General features: G+C 33.5%; 1 long non-coding RNA gene across 1 annotated transcript; it reads left to right on the forward strand.

The window, feature by feature from the left end:
* Positions 1–249: 249 nt before the first annotated feature.
* LOC123666243 lies at positions 250–18,848 on the forward strand. Its single transcript, XR_006745187.1, has 3 exons — positions 250–260; positions 17,492–17,502; positions 18,709–18,848. It is a non-coding gene; the product is annotated as an uncharacterized LOC123666243 (long non-coding RNA).
* The last annotated feature ends 1,446 nt before the right edge of the window (positions 18,849–20,294 follow it).

Below are 20,294 nucleotides of genomic sequence, written 5' to 3' on the forward strand. Positions count from 1 at the left end.
AAATCGGCCGGTCGGGATCAACCGAGAAGATCATGGTTCAAATCCCCATGTCCCTGATCAATTATTTTTTCTTTTTTTTCTAATTGCAGTTGTTATTTTTTATTTAAATAGGCAGTTCTTATTTTTTATTATTATGTCGGTAAATCGAAAAATATTATTCATATTTTATCATTAATATTTTTTAATTATTTTTTATTTTTGATTTGTTGGAGCGCCTGTCAGTTTTTGACAAGCAATTACTCTCAATCTTGTAATTGTGTGTGACACGCGTTGGCGCAACGGTTACGTCATGGATTATACCTGTTGCGTTGGCGGTTGAGGGTTCGATCCCCGCACGTGACAAACATTTGTATTGGCCATACAGGTGTTTGCTTGGGGTCTCCCTACCGTGCCTCGGAGAGCGCGTTAAGCCGTCGGCGCCAGTTGTTATCATGTACACCTGATAGCGATCGTTACTCGCTTAGTAGGGAATATATCCACCAACCCGCATTGGAGTAGCGTGGTGGATTAAGCTCTTATCCTTCTCCTACATGGGGAAAGAGGTCTATGCCCAGTAGTGGGATATTACAGGCTGAAGCGTTGTAGGTAGTTGTGTTTTTTTTTATCAATTTTTAATTTATCGTTATTTTTTATTTTTATTTTGCGTTAATTAATTATTAATAATTGTGTTTGCAGGCAAACGAAAAAAAAACCAACTTCAATTATATCGACAAGTAATACAACGTAGATATACGAAAAAATAGTCAAGAAATACGCATTATCAAAGATTATTCCAAAAGTTGTAATCAGATCTCGATGAAATATGACCACACTATAAATAAACATCGGCTTTCGATTAAGTTAAAAATCATCAAAATCAGTATACACAGTAGTATGTTAAGTATTATGTAGTTAATGTAAAGTTATGCGGATTTTCGAGAGTTTCCCTCGATTTCTCTAGGATCCCATCATCAGATCCTGGTTTCCTTATCATGCTATCACACCAGGGATATCTCCTTTCCACCAAAAAAAGAATTATCAAAATCTTTTCATAAACGACGAAGTTATCACCGAACATACATTAATATATATATATATATATATATATATATATATATATATATATATATATATATATATATATATATACGAGCGACCCGCTCCGGCTTCGCACGGGTATAAAATGTAATTATAGCCTATGTCATTCACTGAAAAATGATTAAAATCGATCCAGTAGTTTTGATTTATTCATTACTGCCCGTGGCCCGCACGCGTTAACTTTAGAGTAAAAGCCGGCCGGAACTGCCGCAAACGCTACGTATCGCAATTTTTCAATCTATAATATCTTCAAAAATATTCATTTAAATCATATGCTGTAAAGGGCCATATAGATCTATATTAAATCAACAATGTAGTTAACGTATTTAATTAGATAAGGATTAATGCTGTATTGGTTAAAATCGCTTTGAAAATTAGCCATTATTTGTCGTAAAAAGTAAATGACAAAAAAATGTTATTGTGGGATATCCATAAGAGATAGACATATAGCATGGCGGAGCTTTCTGAAGGACTTTTCAATGTGTATAATACTTAGTACATTATTTTGATAAATCTCGTAGGGTTCAGGCTGCGTTTGCCATGTAAGCGGAAAAATGTAATTATTTACGACATCACATAAGAAACCTGAAAAATAACAGTATTTCTCCACTATTTAATGGATGTTATTATACATATAAACCTTCCTCTTTAATCACTCTATCTATTTAAAAAAAATTGTATCAAAATCCGTTGCGTAGTTTTAAATTATCAAAAAGTCCTAATAAAAGACATAACAAAAAAAGTGTCCTGAATTGTGACTTTGTTGCACCGAGGGTGGGATATATCTATATATATTGAGTTTCCTTCAGCCGAATTGAGTAACCTCCTTCAATTTTAACTCTCTCTTCTACTACTAATCCTTCACGATTTACTAAAAATACCGAGCTGGGCTCGGTCACCCAGGTACTATTGATTTAAGGTCCCTGCGAGAGAAGCTTTCAGTTTTATTTAAAAATTTAAATTTTACCATAAAGAAGTTGTATACATTAGATTGGGTGTCTCGTTCGTATTGTTAAAAACAGCAGAAACTTTGACCTAAGCTAAGTTTACGGTTCTCCTATTATTAGCTATGATGAGAAATTAAAGACAAAAGCGAAATGAAATGAAATAAAGACCTAATGGACGTGTTTACAAAAAAATAATTATTGTGTCTGTACATTCGTAATTTACTTTTAAACTACCGTCACATAAAAATGACAAAATAAGGCAGTATGAAAATGAGCTTTATTGAGAGCTTAAGAAATTATTCCAATTTAAAATGTACGGCACAGCCAGTTCGCTAGCCAATACCATAAGGAATCTAATATTTCTTACCGACCCAAACACACTTACATCAACTTGATTACCTACCAATATACATTACATGAAGACATTGTCATACTGCGCTCCTATTGGTGGGACGGTACACGTATTAGAATCGTTACAATATTAAATTGATGAATTAAAATTATAAATCAGAGAAGAATTGCATAGAATTGACTTCTATAATTACATTATCATTTTAACGCTTATTATTTATTTACAAATTTAAACAGCGAAAGCAATTTGTGTAATTGTGTTTGCTCCCAAAAGAAAAAACCAACTTCAATTACATCGACCAATAACAAAACGCAAGCAGACGCAGTCAAGTAAATACGCATTGTTAGAGATAATTCAAAAAGTTCTTGTCAGATTTCATTTAAACGGGAACACATGATAAGCACCATCTTTCAATTAAAAAAAGAATCATCGAAATCGGTCAATCCAGTACAAAGTACTGAGGTGACACACAAAAAATACAATGGAATTGATAGGTTTTCCTTTTATGAAGTCGGTTAAAAAATGTCCTAAAGTTACAAACTAGTAACATTGACTTCGTTTTGCTCTTATTTGTGGTTATATCTCATAGACAACCTCGAGGGCGCAGTTTGTAGTCGCCAGTCTTCCCGCTGCTTCTTTCACTCTTGACAAATGTCTGTATGTGCCACACAGGTGATTATCGTGGTTTGAATGTTTTTTTGTATTCACTAAGTGTGTTTCCAGGACTCTGACACAGGAATGCGAAGACTTAGTTATGCGGGTTTACCGACCTAGTTATATAAAATAAAATACTAGATTCTGTTACAAAAATTAACACTCGCAGTACAAAATTTTGTCTTAAATAAAGTTACGCAGATCTAGCACAGTCAATATTGGATGTACTGGTATTTTTCTACTTGTTACTAGATGGCACTCATCGTTGGTTGCTTATTGTGAATCGCGGTGACGAGATTTTTATTTTTATATGTAAAGTTAATTACGATCACTTCGAAAATTGAAAATATTGGAGAGCCGCATAACGCATCGTTATTAGGCTTTCCAAATTTTCGCAAATATTTAAATTATAAATTTCAAAATAAATACTCAACGTCGTCACAGACGACACTTACAGACGGTTACCAATACTGGATCGCTGTGAGACGATTTATAATTGAATCACACGCCATTACAAAATTAATGATCAGTGTTTATCATTATAGCTTTTTCAAGTATATGTAGTCTCTGAATGTCCCATTAATCTTCTAAACATAGCTATATATATAGCAACTGGATATTAGAGTACTTATTTAATTCGAGTACTTATCTACCAAATCATATTATTCACAACTACCCCATTTAATATTACTACCCCCACTATGCGTAAACAACCTTAAGTAAATGTACCTTACTTATTGTTATTATAAATCTTATTTACATCTCTCATGTTCGGTGAGTAGGTTCTAATTACCTCCAAATGGGGCTTGTAGGTGACTAATTAACGCTCTAGGGTAATAATGTACCTAGAAAAGCCCTAGGGCGGTAAATAATTAAAAAAAAAACCCACTTCTTTCTTTCAACAAGTTCGCAAACATCTAACCATCATACTGGCAATAGACATCATGCATTCAGCCCAATGACCAAAGAGGTCGCTTTGCTATTCAGCCTTGTCTACCTGTGAGTATAATAGTCATCAATTTTAAATATCGAACGGCGAAGCTCAATTTCGATCTTGAAAAAAAAAATAAAAATTTCTTTACTTGATTCTTTTTTAACCGACTTCCAAAAAAGGAGGAGGTTCTCAATTCGACTGTATTTTTTTTAATTATAATGTATTTGATATGTATTGGCCAATAAATTGAAAAAAAAGTTATATAAAATAAAATAAAGTACTAGATACTGTTACAAAAATTAACGCCCGCAGTACAAAAATTTGTCTTAAATAAAGTTACGTAGATCAAGCACAGTCAATATTGGATGTACTTGTATGTTTCTACTTGTTACTAGATGGCATTCATCGTTGGTTGCTTATTGTAAATCGCGGTGACGAGATTTTTAGTTTTATATGTAAACTTAATTACGATCACTTCCAAAATTGAAAACCTTGGAGAGACGCATAACGCATTGTTATGAGGCTGTCCAAATTTTCGCAAATATTTAAATTATAAATTTCAAAATAAGTACTCAACCTCGTCACAGACGACACTTACAGACTGGACCAATACTGGATTTCTGTGAGAAGATTTATAATTGAATCACACGCCATTACAAATTTAACGATCAGTTTTTATCGTTATTGCTATTTCAACCGATTTTGATAATTCTTTTTTTGTTGGAAAGGAGATATCCCTAGTTTGATACCATGATAAGAAAACCAGGATCTGATGATGGGATCCCAGAGAAATCGATGGAAACTCTTGAAAATCCGCAATAACTTTTTACTGGGTGTACCGATTTTGATAATTTATTTTTCTGTTGGAAAGGAGATATCCCTAGTTTAGTACCATGATAAGAAAACCAGTACGTCGTATTACTCGTCGATGTAATTGAAGTCGATTTTTTTTTCGTTTGTGAGTAAACACAATTATTATGTATTAATTATGGTATCGGTCACCAACCCGCATGCCCAGCGTGGTGACTATGGGCAAAACACATGAGTTCACGTTATTTTTTGCGTAAACTTGTGGAGGCCTATGTCCAGCAGTGGACTGTATAGGCTGTAATGATGATTATGAATTATGGTATGTAAGTAAATGTATTGGGGTTCCGTTTCACCTACTTGGTGATAGGGGACGGAACTAGAAAAATTGTAGCGAGCACTTATCTTATGAACTATTAGCGCTAGCTACAGAGCTAACTAAAACGTTAACTGTGCTAACGCTAGCAAAGCAAGACATTCTCATAATCGACTATAAACACAATAATAAAAACCTTGCCACCGCGAGTTGTAACTTGATGTGTGCCATATGTTACCAAGTAGAAACATACACGGTACATTCGCTTTTGTTTGATCGGCGTAGCTTTGCTCGAACCATGAGCGTCATCTATTAACAAGTCGCAACATACAGCGAACATGTAAGTCTGTACTGTATGACTCTGTTACGAGTAATTAATCGTGTTGTTAAGATTTTATTCCTTCTATATAAAGTCAGTTATGATACTTTTGACAGCGGGAGAACGGTCTCGTTCGTGTATCACTTACCAGACGGTTTCGATCCCTCATTTCTGATAATTTCCCGCAAAAGTTGAAACTAATTACAGATTTATAATAAATGTAATAAATAAAAGTTATAGCGTAGCCCACACAAGACATGTGTTTAGTTATTTATTTTATTAATAAACTCACGCTGTCCATCAATAAGTTGCAACAAACAGCGAACATTCAATACGTCGGACTTGCTCATTTGCGAACTGCCCTTAAGACTAATTTTTTACCGTGATTGTTAATTTGTATGGAAATAGATAAGATTGCGTTTTACTTGATATTGAATAATTATCTTCACTCATAACAATTATCGTAACAAGGAAACGTAAGTAATGACAATTATTTTATGAAAAAATTAAAAAATTCTTTATTGTACACCACATTTTACAAATCAAAATTTTACATTTAAGCTCTTCAGTTTCGTAATTACAACGTAATCGTTGTTTGAATATAGAAAACGTATTCAAAAGTATTAAATATACTTTCAAATAATATTATTCACAGCTACCCCTTTTAATAAAATTAAAATACATTGTAATAACCCCAATTGAATGCGTAAATAGCTTCAAGCAAATGTATTTTAATTCCATTTGTCACTTAATAGCTTTATCCTTATTAAAATCGTTCAACGTAATATTAACTCATTGGTTCACACTTGTTCTTATATTATTATTGACTTTTTTGGTTACATGAATGTTGTTAAAATATATCTACTTTGACAGCTAGGTAAGTGCTGCCCACTCCTTCCTTAGTGTCAAGAAGGTAAAACACTGACTTTGTAATTACCTTTGCATACTGTAATAAAAATCGGCTAGTTTTTAGATTAAGAGACATCGAATTAATGTTTAAGATAGATAGGCGAAATTATGCCTATATTTATATTAAAGGATCAAATTTTGAGCTTAGTATATTAATTTCTATTTAATTAGGATTTTTTTCTATCTATCAACAAGTCAAAACACAACAAATATTAACTTTGCCTCCTGTGATAAATTATATAATATAAGTCGAGTTATATTTTTTGTGATGGGCATTATCAGAGAAAAAAAGGGTTTTAAACATTTTTGAATATCATATCAAAAATTGACCGCTCCAGCGGGATTCGAACCCGCGTCTCCGACTGACCGTGTCGGCGCTCTAGCCAATTAAGCTATGGAACGATGTACCCGCTAGAGCGAAATTCTTGATATGATGATTTTTACTTTCGGTTTAAGCGAACCGTGGCGCCGTCTATAGTGAGTTCTTTACAGAGACCCGTAACTATTCAAAGTTTCATATTACAATGAAAATCTTTGACAGGAGACGACACCATGCTATTTTTAATTTGTACGATTTTATTTTTGTGTACCCACACATTAGGAATTCTAAACATTTTTGAATATCATATCAAAAATTGACCGCTCCAGCGGGATTCGAACCCGCGTCTCCGACTGACCGTGTCGGCGCTCTAGCCAATTAAGCTATGGAACGATGTACCCGCTAGAGCGAAATTCTTGATATGATGATTTTTACTTTCGGTTTAAGCGAACCGTGGCGCCTTCGCTTAAACGAATTTCGCTCTAGCGGGTACATCGTTCCATAGCTTAATTGGCTAGAGCGCCGACACGGTCAGTCGGAGACGCGGGTTCGAATCCCGCTGGAGCGGTCAATTTTTGATATGATATTCAAAAATGTTTAGAATTCCTAATGTGTGGGTACACAAAAATAAAATCGTACAAATTAAAAATAGCATGGTGTCGTCTCCTGTCAAAGATTTTCATTGTAATATGAAACTTTGAATAGTTACGGGTCTCTGTAAAGAACTCACTATAGACGGCGCCACGGTTCGCTTAAACCGAAAGTAAAAATCATCATATCAAGAATTTCGCTCTAGCGGGTACATCGTTCCATAGCTTAATTGGCTAGAGCGCCGACACGGTCAGTCGGAGACGCGGGTTCGAATCCCGCTGGAACGGTCAATTTTTGATATGATATTCAAAAATGTTTAGAATTCCTAATGTGTGGGTACACAAAAATAAAATCGTACAAATTAAAAATAGCATGGTGTCGTCTCCTGTCAAAGATTTTCATTGTAATATGAAACTTTGAATAGTTACGGGTCTCTGTAAAGAACTCACTATAGACGGCGCCACGGTTCGCTTAAACCGAAAGTAAAAATCATCATATCAAGAATTTCGCTCTAGCGGGTACATCGTTCCATAGCTTAATTGGCTAGAGCGCCGACACGGTCAGTCGGAGACGCGGGTTCGAATCCCGCTGGAGCGGTCAATTTTTGATATGATATTCAAAAATGTTTAGAATTCCTAATGTGTGGGTACACAAAAATAAAATCGTACAAATTAAAAAAGGGTTTTGTTTGGTCTACTTACGATATTCTACCTGTATAGTTACGGATATAATTTTTGATTGATTGATTGATTTAATGGCTTTCAGTTGTGCCAAAGTTATGTCTTTTTAACAGACTTCCAAAAAAGGAGGAGGTTCTCAATTCGACTGTATTTTTTTTTATGTACGTTACATCAGAACTTCAAAAGTTCCGGGTGGACCGATTTCGACAAATTTTTTTTTAATCGTAAGGTGGTATGTGTCAATTGGTCTCATTTAAATTTATTTGAGATCTAACAACTACTTTTCGAGTTATATCTAATAATGCGTTTTTACTTGACGCTTTTTTCGTCGACCTACGTTGTATTATACCGCATAACTTTCTACTGTATATACTGATTTGGATTTTGATTGGAAACCAGGATCTGATGATGGGATCCCAGAGAAATCGAGGGAAACTTTCAAAAATCGTAAGGGTGACTAGTAAATTTAATCATGTTTATATTAAGTACTATAAAGCACTACTATTTAATAAAGGTCTGGAGTCGATCTGATGATGGAGAAGAAAGATAGTCGAGGGAACTCTTCAACAATTTATAGCAATTACCTGCTTTTTGAACTTAATTCGTTTCTATTGATGAGAACTTTGTACCTGTATGACTTATAAGTGCCATTACAGTCTGATGATGGAGACAAAAGATAGTCGAGGGAACTCTTTAACGATTTATAGCAATCATCTGCTGTTTGAACTTAATTCGTTTCTATTGATGAGAACTTTGCATATGTATGAGTTATAAGTGCCATTTCAGTCTGATGATGGAGACGAAGGATAGTCGAAGGAACTTTTCAACGATTTATAGCAATTACCTGCTGTGTGATCATCTGTGTCGCAGGACCAGGTTTGATGATGGAGCCCATAAACACTCGAGGGAATTTCTCAACAATTTACAGCAGTTACCTTTTGCTGTTTGACGACCGCTTTGATGTAATGGTGCATGTGCCGTGTCGGCGGCGCCTAAACACCGACGGTCGCGGGTTCTATTTCCGCTCGGAGTGGATATTTATGTTTATACAAATATTTATTTTCGGTCTAGTTGTTAATCCTTGTGGTTCTCCAAACCTAGCTTCAGAGAACACGCTAGGCTGTCAGTCCCGGTTGTTATTATGTACACATGATAGCGAACTTTACTCGTAGTATGTCGACGCGTTAGCGCAGCGGTCACAGCACCGGCTGTTGCGCTGGCGTTAGTGGGTTCAATCTCCGCACACGACAGACATTTGTATTAGCCATATCGATGTTTGTCATTGTCTGGGTGTTTGTGCTTGTGTATTGTGTATGTTTCCGGACCCCCGACACAAGAGAAAAAGCATCCTTGTTAGGTCTACCCATCACTAAAATTTGTAAAATAAAATAATTTTTACCAAAAAAAAAAACCGACTTCAAACAGGAAACTAAAAAGTGAAAAATAAATTTATTTAGTACAAAGTAATTCGTATTTTGAGTTAGTTAATCAGAAATGATTAAATAAATATTATATAAATTTGAAGTTGGTGCCAAGTAAATACTACAACAACCTGGCTACAATAACAAATACAAACAACACACACACAACAAACAAGTACAAAAAATATTATTAGATATGTCAAAACAATAACAGAATAATAACAGTATTCAACCTAATAGTCAAAGAAACAAATTATGAAAGAAAACTGAATACAACTTACGAGTAGATACTAGAGTAGTTATTGTTTTACTTGGCACCGACTTCAAAGTTATAAAATATTTATTTAATCATTTCTGATTAACTGAATCAAAATACGAATTACTTTGTACTTAGTAAATTTATTTTTCACTTTTTAGTTTCCTGTTTGTTCCTACTTCGAATAAAGTAGTCGTTAGTAAGAATAATTGTATTAATTTAGTATTAATAAATAATTATAAATTATTCGTTTTTTTCCGACCTCCTGACTGCTGCAAACGTAATTAGCTATTTTCACTTTTTTGTAAATTCTTAACAATTTATTCGTATTAAAATTTAACAAAAAGTTTTCAAATTAAAGATTGGGGGAGGGATTAAGAAGGGGTTCCGTTGTCGCATTCGAATAACGGACCTACAAAAATTATGTCATACAACGATATTTGCAGAACTGTCGTAGCAACAGAGTAATGGGCTACTAACACAACAATAAAAATTTTGCCAACGTGATTCTGCTTTGGGGTCACTGACGATGAGCGCCATCTATCAACACGTCTAGACATAAGCCAACATTCATTTAATCCGTGGTGTGACGGAGTGACTGTTCTCTGTACAGTTTTATTTCCAAGCTGGACCTTTTTTAAGAAAGTCTTTTATAATTCTAAAGGTCATGATTTTCTATCAAAGGAAAGGATTTATTATAGAATACCAAACAGAGAAACCTGTCCATCTTACGTTGCAACCAAAATACTAGAACATATACATTTAAGACTCCAACCGTTAACCTGTCATGTTTACATGCAGTCGGAGACATGTACAAAGAGAGAATGATTTGACTTATCCTTCAATTTCATGCCTCCGACAGCATATTATCTACGACGTTGCATAAAGTTTCGAAGGACTACCGTATTAATATATTTTAAATGTACAGCACAAAATGTTTGATATTGTTTCTATTTATTTCGCTGACTTTGTGTGCATATTGAATTTTTATCTTGTTCCAGCTTTTTCAGTTGATTTTCTATTAGTTGTTCTTCACGCAGGCGGGTTTTTTGTTTTTTTTTAATTATTATTTTATTTATGTCTTTTTAGTCAGACAAATTACGTCATCGGTTCAATTCATTAAAACAGTTTACATCATGTGGTTGATTAAGTAATTTTTTAGGGTCAAGAGAACTGATAGCAAGCCCGGAGAAAGATCTCACTCTGCTCAAAGCAACGTAAGCCTGACCTTTAGCAAATAGGTGACTGCTTAAGTCAACAACTATTAGTTTTAATATAATGAAATTATTATTAAAATTATTTGTTTGTATTTGGTATTATGTATTTGTTATTGATTTTATTAATGTAATTGTAAATTGGTGTGACATTTATTAATTTTTATTTGTAATTTTAATTGTATGTTTTTTTTAACCATTGTATTTTATTAGAAAGGCTACACCCCGAAGTTGATCGTCGCCTAGGAGGCGAGTTTGGCATGGCATAGGCGTGGGAAAGAGCAGTCCACATTTTTTAAACTTTAATATTGTATTTCTTTATTAGTATTACGGTAATAATAATCATGATATACCTTTTTAAAATCCTTGTATTGTGCCATTCAATTTGATACCCATATTGTAGTATTCGAGAAAAAAATTTTTTTTTCATTAACTACAATGGCTTCGCGCAGCCGCCATGTTTGATTTTTTTTAATGTCACCTATCTAAGAACACTTGGGCAGCTAAGACGAACCTAACGATACCTCAATTATGTAATTCCGTTCAGTGGTTCTGGAAATATGAGGTAGTAAAGAATATTACATACAAACATACATACATACATACAAGATACGCGCGAAAAACATAACCCTTCCTTGGCAGTCGGGTAATAATTCTGTTTGCAGGCAAACGAAGAAAAACCGACTTCAATTATATCGACAAGTAATACAACGTAGGTAGACGAAAAAATAGTCAAGTCAATACGCATTATCAGATTACTCCAAAAGTTGTAATCAGATCTCGATGAAATTTAAATTTGGCCACATGATAAGCATCGGCTTTCGATTAAATTAAAAAGCATCAAAATTGATACACACAGTAACATGTTATGAGGATTTTTGAGAGTTTCCCTCGATTTCTCTGGGATCCCATCATCAAATCCTACTTTCCTTATCACGGTACCAAACTAGGGATATCCCTTTTCCAACAAAAAAAGGATTATCAAAATCGGTACATCCAGTAGAAAGTTATGCGGCATAATACAACGTAGGTCGACGAAAAAAGCGTCAAGTAAAAACGCATTATTAGATATAACTCGAAAAGTAGTTGTCTTCGTCGTTGTCGAGTCGATATCTCCTTTCTAATAAAAAAAGAATTATCAAAATCGGTTCATAAACGACGGAGTTATCCCCGAACATACATTAAAAAAAAAACAAAATATATACGGTCGAATTGAGTACCCTCCTCCTTTTTTTTTTTGAAGTCGGTTAATGAAATCTCAAACTTCTTAAATTTAACTGTTATTAGGAATTTAAAAAAATATGTCACAATTGAAAATTTTCCCTTACGAGACAAAGGCTATCTTTTGCTAGCAAATACCCAACCAAGTCTTTTTTTTTTGTACCGATTCAAACACGCTTACGTCAATTCGATTTGGCACCAATATGCATTGCGTGAAGACATTGTCATACTATTTTCGCATAAGTCGAGGGACGGTACACATATTAGAATGGTTACAATATCAAATCGAATTATTAAAAGATTATATCAAAGTAGAAACGCATACAACTGACATTTTATAATTACAATAAGATTTTAACGTTAGTTATTTATTTACCAATTTAAACAGCGAAAGCAATTTATGCAATTGTGTTTGCAAACCAAAAAAAAAAAAATGGCTTCAATTACATCGACCAACGCATATAGACGTGTTCAAGTAAATACTATTTTCTAGAGATATTTCAAAAAGTTCTTGTCAGATCTCATTTAAAAGAGTACACATGACGAGCACCACCTTTCGTTCACCTTCAACAAGAATAATCAAAATCGGTCAATTTACTACAAAGTTTTGGAGTAACATACAAAAAATACAGTGGAATGGATACCCTCTCCTTTTTTGTGTTGGTTAAAATAATAAATGTCCTGAGGTTACAAACTATAACTATTGACTCCGTTTTTAGGTATGGGGGTTCCGTTACACACTGTGACGTGGTAAGGAACTAGAAAAAATTGATCAATAAATGGAACAGACCCATCCCAACAGAATTTACAGATTCACTTAAACACAATAATAACGATCTCGTCACCGCGATTCAGTATTCGTAGCCGACGATGAGCGCCATCTATCAACACATATAATGATACTTCGATCTACGTGACTTCGCTGTGACTGTGAAGGAACGACGCTTTGCTACAAAATTTGATCGAAAATTATCAACATTTTGGTAGGTGTCGCTGATGTTGATCATTTCTTATTAGGATTCCGTTTCTCCTACATGGTGATAGGGGACGGAGTTAGAAAAATTTGGATAATGAGATTATTTATAAACTAGCGTTAACTACAGCACTAACTACTTCATTAACTACTGTGCTAACGCTAGCAAAGCAAGACATTAAACTCTACTATAAACACAATAATAAAAACCTTGCCACCGCGATTTATATCTTGATGAGTGCCATCTGTTACCAAGTAGAAACATACACGGTACATTCGCTTTGTTTGATCGGCGTAGTTTTGCTCGAACCTTAATCGGCATCTATCAACAAGGTGCAACATACAGCGAACATGTCTAGGAATATACCGTACTAGGATATTACCGTGTACTTAATTCCATTATTGCTCAGTATTGTAAATTGTTAAATAATATGGTTGCTTTAGAGGGAGCTGATCCTGCATAACATTTTATAAGCCATTGCTGTGCTTCAACGGTATTTTTTCCAATTAAAAAATAATGTTTTATCAACACGCGAAACTCGTTTTTTTCCATTGTATCGAAATTACAACCGTAGCGTCACTTAAATGTTTCAAAATCAATAATTTTATTGTTCCATTTTTAAAAAATTTACACATATTCTTGTATTGATAGCCAGTACATTTTAAAAATCAAAAGAGATTTTAATATATGCGCCATTTCCAGGTTAGTCTCGGGACTTATTAAACGATCTAGTAGCTATTAAGGTGACCCGGTGGACTAGAAGGTCAGAATTATATAAGTTTTTACAAGATTTTTTTTAAATCTATATAACCACTACAACTTTGAAACTTTTAAAGGACTATTTAGTTACAAAGAAAATATAATAATTTAATGATTTTAAAGATGGCATTGAAGTTAGTCTCATTAAAAAAAAAAACCTGAGCGGCGCGCGATGATTTAGCTCTTCTGTGGGTCTGAAATAAAAAAAAAATCAAAACGGATTTTTAATTATTAAAAATAAACCTATCAGGAAGTAAAATGAAAAAAAATGTGTTTTTTTATGAAATGGCGCGTTGTTGAAAGTAGGCTGAAAATTTCCAATTTTTTTTTAAAATCATTTTTGCATGTGAATAAATAAAAAATAATCGACGAAAAAATTTATTTTTCGCGATACCTGTTAGTATATTAAATAACATATTGAAATTTGAAACAAATCGACTTAGTAGTTTTTTTTTGCCGTTCGCCAGGCAGAAAACGGTCGTTTTGAGATAAACGCGCTTAAAATTGTAGTCAGGGAAATTCTCAAGAAAATTAGATTAGATTAGAGATCGTAACTATAGTAACGGTAATCAGCCAGCTATTCCAGCCCCATGTAGTATACCCTCAGTCCTTTCAAACTCTTCAATATCTTCAGTTTTTTCAGTTTTTACTACAACTCAGGTGATGAAACCGAAGCAGATGCGCTCCGCCGAACAATATAATTGCTGACTAGGCCAATCGGCTCGACTACCTCCTTTGGCGCTGACCTTTGAAATAGGTTTTACAACATGAAATACCAAAAATATCGTTGTCAAATTTTAACTGTATATTTTTGAAATACTATATTTTCGAAATATGAAAAAAAAAAGATTTTCAGACATTAAAAGAATTTTTTTTTTTTTAATATTCCTACAAATCCTGTATATGTTGGTATAGGAATTTTAATATTGGTATAATAAACCGATATAAAAATATATGATACAGCTAATCTCGCTGTAATAATATATTTTTATATCAATATCAGAAATAATACAAGTCGAGTATAAATACCATGACAAAAATCTTGCCAATGCGATTCAGAAATTGTAACTAGTGGTTAGCGCCATCTGTCAACAAGTCGAAACATGCGCCGAACATTGAACATTCACAGCATGCAATACGAAAATATGGCTATTCACTGCTCAGTTTGATCACAAAACCGAATAGAATTGTATTACTTATTTATGTTGACATTTAACATTTCAAACCATACGTTGTACGTACATGGTATCATTGTACTACAGTGTGAGTTTTGAATTACCATATAGCAGACGAGAGATGTTATTCGCCGAGAATATAAAATACAGTGTAATGTGTTCTATGTGTAAGTTGAAACTTACACCGAACATTCAATACGTCGGACCTGTTCTTTTGTGAGACTATTTTTTTTTATTTGTATGGAAATAGCTAAGATTGCGTTTCACTTGATGTTGAATAATTGTCATCACTCATAATAATTACCGTAACAAGGAAACCTAAGTAATGACAATTATTTTTTTTATTAAAAATAACTTTATTCTGTACACCACATTTTACAAATCAAAAATTTATATTTAAGCTTATTAAGGTTCGTAATTACAAAGTAATCGTTTTTTGAATATAGAAACCGAAATTTAAAGTTTTTAAAATTATACTAGCGAATAATATTATTTACAACTACCCCTTTTAATATAATTAAATTCCCTTGAAGTAACCACAACTGAATGTGTAAATAACTTCAAGCAAATATATTTTAATTATACCTTGTCATTAAATAGTTTTATTCACTTTAAGAATTTGATTTTGAAAAAAAAAATTGTTCAACGTAATATTAACTCATTGGTCCACACTTTCTCAATTTACTTTTTTTGGTTGCATGAATGTTGTTAAAATAAATCTACTTTGACAACTACGGAAGTGCTGCCCACGCCTTCCTTAGTGTCAAGAAGGTAAAACACTGACTTTGTAATTACCTTTGTATTCTGTACAATATGTAAAATCTTGCCACCGCGATTTAGAATTCGTATTTGATCACGAGTCCTATCTATCAACGAGTCAAAACACAACGAATATTTTCTGTGCCTCCTGTGATAAATTATATAATTTAAGTCGAGTTATATTTTTTTGGTATTATCAGAGAAAATAAAAGATTTTGTTTGGTCTACTTACGTTATTCTTTCTTCAATAGTTTCCGTTCTTGTAAAAAATAATATAATTGTCGAAGATCCGTAAACACCGATATTTATCAATTTGCACCCTTGTCTCAGTAATCAATCACTCCAAGTATTCAACACTATTTTTTCGTGCTTTAAGATTTAAATACGATTATATTTATTTACACATTTTTTTCAGTACATTTTCGTGAATACTGATGTATCTTGATTTATATCTTTTTTAATTAAAACTTATGTAAACTAGTAAAAATAATCTACGATACACAACAGTAAAAACCTTGTCACCGCGATTATTAACTTGATTAACTTAGGTCAGGCACAGCAGGAACTTTCCTGCTCAAAATAAGGAGCAGCGTGACTGGAGAAGTACCTCGACCTTACGGAAGATCACAAATAAATAAAACTGTTTTCAAGGAGAGTTATGTTCTAGTGGTGAGCACGGAGACCAGAGCTCCTGGGGGGAATGCGACGCTTCTGGTGTCGTCTGCAACGTCTATAAGCTACGGTAATCGCTTACCATCAGGCGAGCCGTACGCTTGTTTGTCGACCCAGTTGCATATAAAAAATAAATGATACTAGATACTGTTATAACAATTAACACTCGCAGTACAAAATTTCGTGTCTAATAAAGTTACGCAGATCAAGCACAGTCAACATTGGATGTTGGAACGTTGTGTATGTAAACATGATGCATTTTCATTACCTAGAAAAAAGAACATACATGATACATACACATATATATGTATAATCAATATATCAAGCACAGTCAATATTGGATGTACTGGTATGTTTCTACTTGTTACTAGATGGCACTCATCGTTGGTTGTTTATTTTGAATCGCGGTAACGACATTTTTGTTTTGATATATAAAGTTGATTACGATTACTGCGAAAATTGAAAATTTCGGGAAGTCCATAACACAACAAGTATGTTGGCACTTCCCCTAATTTTCACAAATATTTAAATTATAAATTTCAAAACAAATATTCAACGTCGTCACGGACGACACTTCCCAACAAACATTTTTGTCATATAATCAAACAATTATATGACTTTGAGTCTTATTAAAGTTATATTACAGTATTTTTTTAAACTCTACGTCATGTTATGGTGCATTATGTGTCCAAATAGACATATAGATTTTTTGTCGTATAACATTGTCGTATAGACGTTATTTCGACATTTCTTTACAATCGTCATATAATAGCGTCTATGAAGACATCTATAAAACTTACTTATACAACTTTTCGTCGTGTAAACGTTTTCGTAGTGTAAACGTCATAATACTATTAATTTTGTCATATAATTACCTTTTAAACATCTGCTAAACGAATAGTAATTGTTTACACGTAGTACTTGTAACCATTATATATAAGTCGAATAAGTGAACTAGTGTAACTTGTATACATCCTAAAGTATTACAAAAATGATAATGACCACGGCCATTTCAAATGTGCGCATATCATTTCGATGAAGTCCATCTTCGATAAAAACTTGTCAACATCCACATAAATATGGATCATAATTGTGGGGTTTACCTAAAAAAAAGTATTATTCAGACTTAACTAAGTTATATGTCTCGTAAATTCTTCTGTTCTGAAAATATAAATTATTTGAAATAAGTTAGCTAGGCGTTTTATTATTTTATTATTGATCCCTAAATCAACTGTCATGGCGTACACATTTACAATATGTACGCAGTATATACGTCGGGAAGTTATATAGTTGTCATATAACGCAGTCACTTAATAAATTATTAATAAAAATATACGAAAACATTAAAATTTTAAAAGCGCATGAAAAATTTGTTACAAAGTTACCTCACATTAATCAGTAAATTTGATTGCACAATGGTTTGTAACTGATGAAATGGTTTTATCACCTCAACAAAGTAAAAAATACAATATTTTAACTCGGCTGTCAAAAAAACTGCCAAATTCAATTAGTGTGTATTATGTTTATAATCTGTTACAATTTTTCATTCGTTCAATATAAAAGTATCATCTTTAAATGACAATAATACAACGAATACGTTAGATAAACGTCACATTGTGTGCTATTACTCGACACGAAGTCGAATACACGCCGCGACAGCTATCATTACATGACAGGTAGTCAAATCGCCAACGTGTATATGACTCCTATGCGACTATATAGGTATTTATATGACTGTTACACGAAACTCTTAGCGCCTTAAGTTGAATAAAATGGGCCCTAATGCCGTCGAGTAAACGTTCTAATGTCGTTTATACGATTATACTAAATAACATTAAGTTGTCACCAAAACGTCTACTCAACATCGTAAATGTTTGTTGGGTTACAGACGGTTACCAATACTGGATCGCTGCGAGAAGATTAATAATGAATCATACAAACAATTACACAATGAAATGGCGTACAAAGTTAATGATCAGTGTTTATCGTTATAGCTATTTCAGCTATATGTAGTCTCTGAATGTCACATTACTCTTCTAAGCACAGCTCTGTGAGATGGGCGGACAGTGGAGATTTATTACTGTCATTCCAATGAAACCTTCGGCAACAGAACTGCAAACATAATGTTTTAAATTTAGCGGCTGTATACTTAGCGGCTTTTTTTATCGGATACACTTTGGAGAGTGTGCGCAGGAACTCGATAACCTGATTCCCCCTCCCCCTTCCATCATCGTACAACCAGACGCTCTGCGTTACGCCACCCTTATATGGTTGACATTCCCCTTATACGCACTAAGCGATTCGCTAGTACATTCTTGATCCGTACGGCCAAAGAATGGAACTCTCTACCAGCGTCTGTGTTTCCAGAAAAGCATAACCTGGGGATCTTTAAGTCGCGGGTGAATAGGCTACTTCTAGCTAAGCGTGTTCCATCTAAAACCGCATTTTCACTTATCATCAGGTGAAATAGTGGTCAAACGCAAGCCTATCATTGTATAAAAAAGAAACTTAGTATCTATTATTTACAATACATACACTATTTACAGAAGGCATTAATTTAAAAAGATTTAAACATGTTAAAGCTCAGTTCAATAATAATTGTGTTTGCTCGCAAAAGAAAAAAACCCGACTTTAATTACATCGACAAGTAATACAACGTAGGCTGAGTATGGCGTAGGTAGGGCGCTATGAATCGCGCTGACAAGATATTTATTTGTGAGTATAAAGTCAAATCTGACAATTTCGAAAATAGGACAAGAGGTTGTAACGTGTTAAACATACACATTTCAACCTCTTCGTCCTCATTTTTCAAACATTTTAAACCAAATTATACAAAAATTTTATAAACTACATCTACCGGCCTTCTTAGGACTACAGTGTGTTGACGTAACGGTCAATTATTACTCACAACTACCCACTTAAATTTAATGACCGATGACAGGTAAATTCGAATGAGTTTGTGTGGCATTTTACTTATCATTGTAATTTATATTATATCTATCAATGTGTCTTAATATTATAAAATAATAAATTATTCTGAATATATAAAACGAGAAAATAACTCGAAGCCAATTATGAGTTACTTTTGCTTCAAGTTATTTTATTTACACAGCTTATTTAAACGCCCTGACGTACGTACCCTCAGGCACAATGTATACAATGCAATTTGATGCACATTGAAATATTAATTTTTAAGAATTTTGTTTCTTGTCCGCGAAATAACGCAATATTAACTCACTGGCCCACTTTTCTTTGTTGATTTATTTTGTAAAATGAATATCGTTAAATGTATCTTGAAGATGCGACCCACGCGCCTATGGAGAACGAGCAGTGAACCTTAATTTTTTTTAACGCATTCTGTAACAACGTCAAGAAGATTACGATCAAGGTCCGATTAAGGTTTCCTAGCGCGTTGAGAAATACAATAATACTAAATCAATACGTCTTTTTTTTTTGTTTTTGTGATCATCTTTACATATAATAAAATGGTAGGAAAGTCAAAACTGTACATTGAATTTTTTTTTAAAGAATCGAAGCCAAACATATAGTTTTTAAAATTTTTATCTGTTCGTCTGTTTGTCTGTATATACATCCGGTCCGGGATAAACTAAAAAAATACTGCAAGGATTTACTTCAAATTTGGCACGAATATTATTGAGAAGTCGGGTCAACATATAGGCTACATATTATCACCCTGTCACCACCTACGGGGCACGAGCAGTGAACCTTTATTTTTTTTGTAACGCATTCTGTAACAACGTGTAATCTAACGACGCATATTTGAATATTGTTGTTATTATGTTAATAACCATGCTATAAGCTAGCTTCATACTATAAATAAAGACATTTAATGTATTATGTTTAGTATCAGCATTGCAACCGTGCGAAACCGGGGCGGACCGCTAGTATATAAATATATATATTAACTAGCTGCATCC

Source organism: Melitaea cinxia, chromosome 25 (genome assembly GCF_905220565.1).
Source record: "Melitaea cinxia chromosome 25, ilMelCinx1.1, whole genome shotgun sequence".
Lineage (NCBI taxonomy): Eukaryota > Metazoa > Arthropoda > Insecta > Lepidoptera > Nymphalidae > Melitaea > Melitaea cinxia.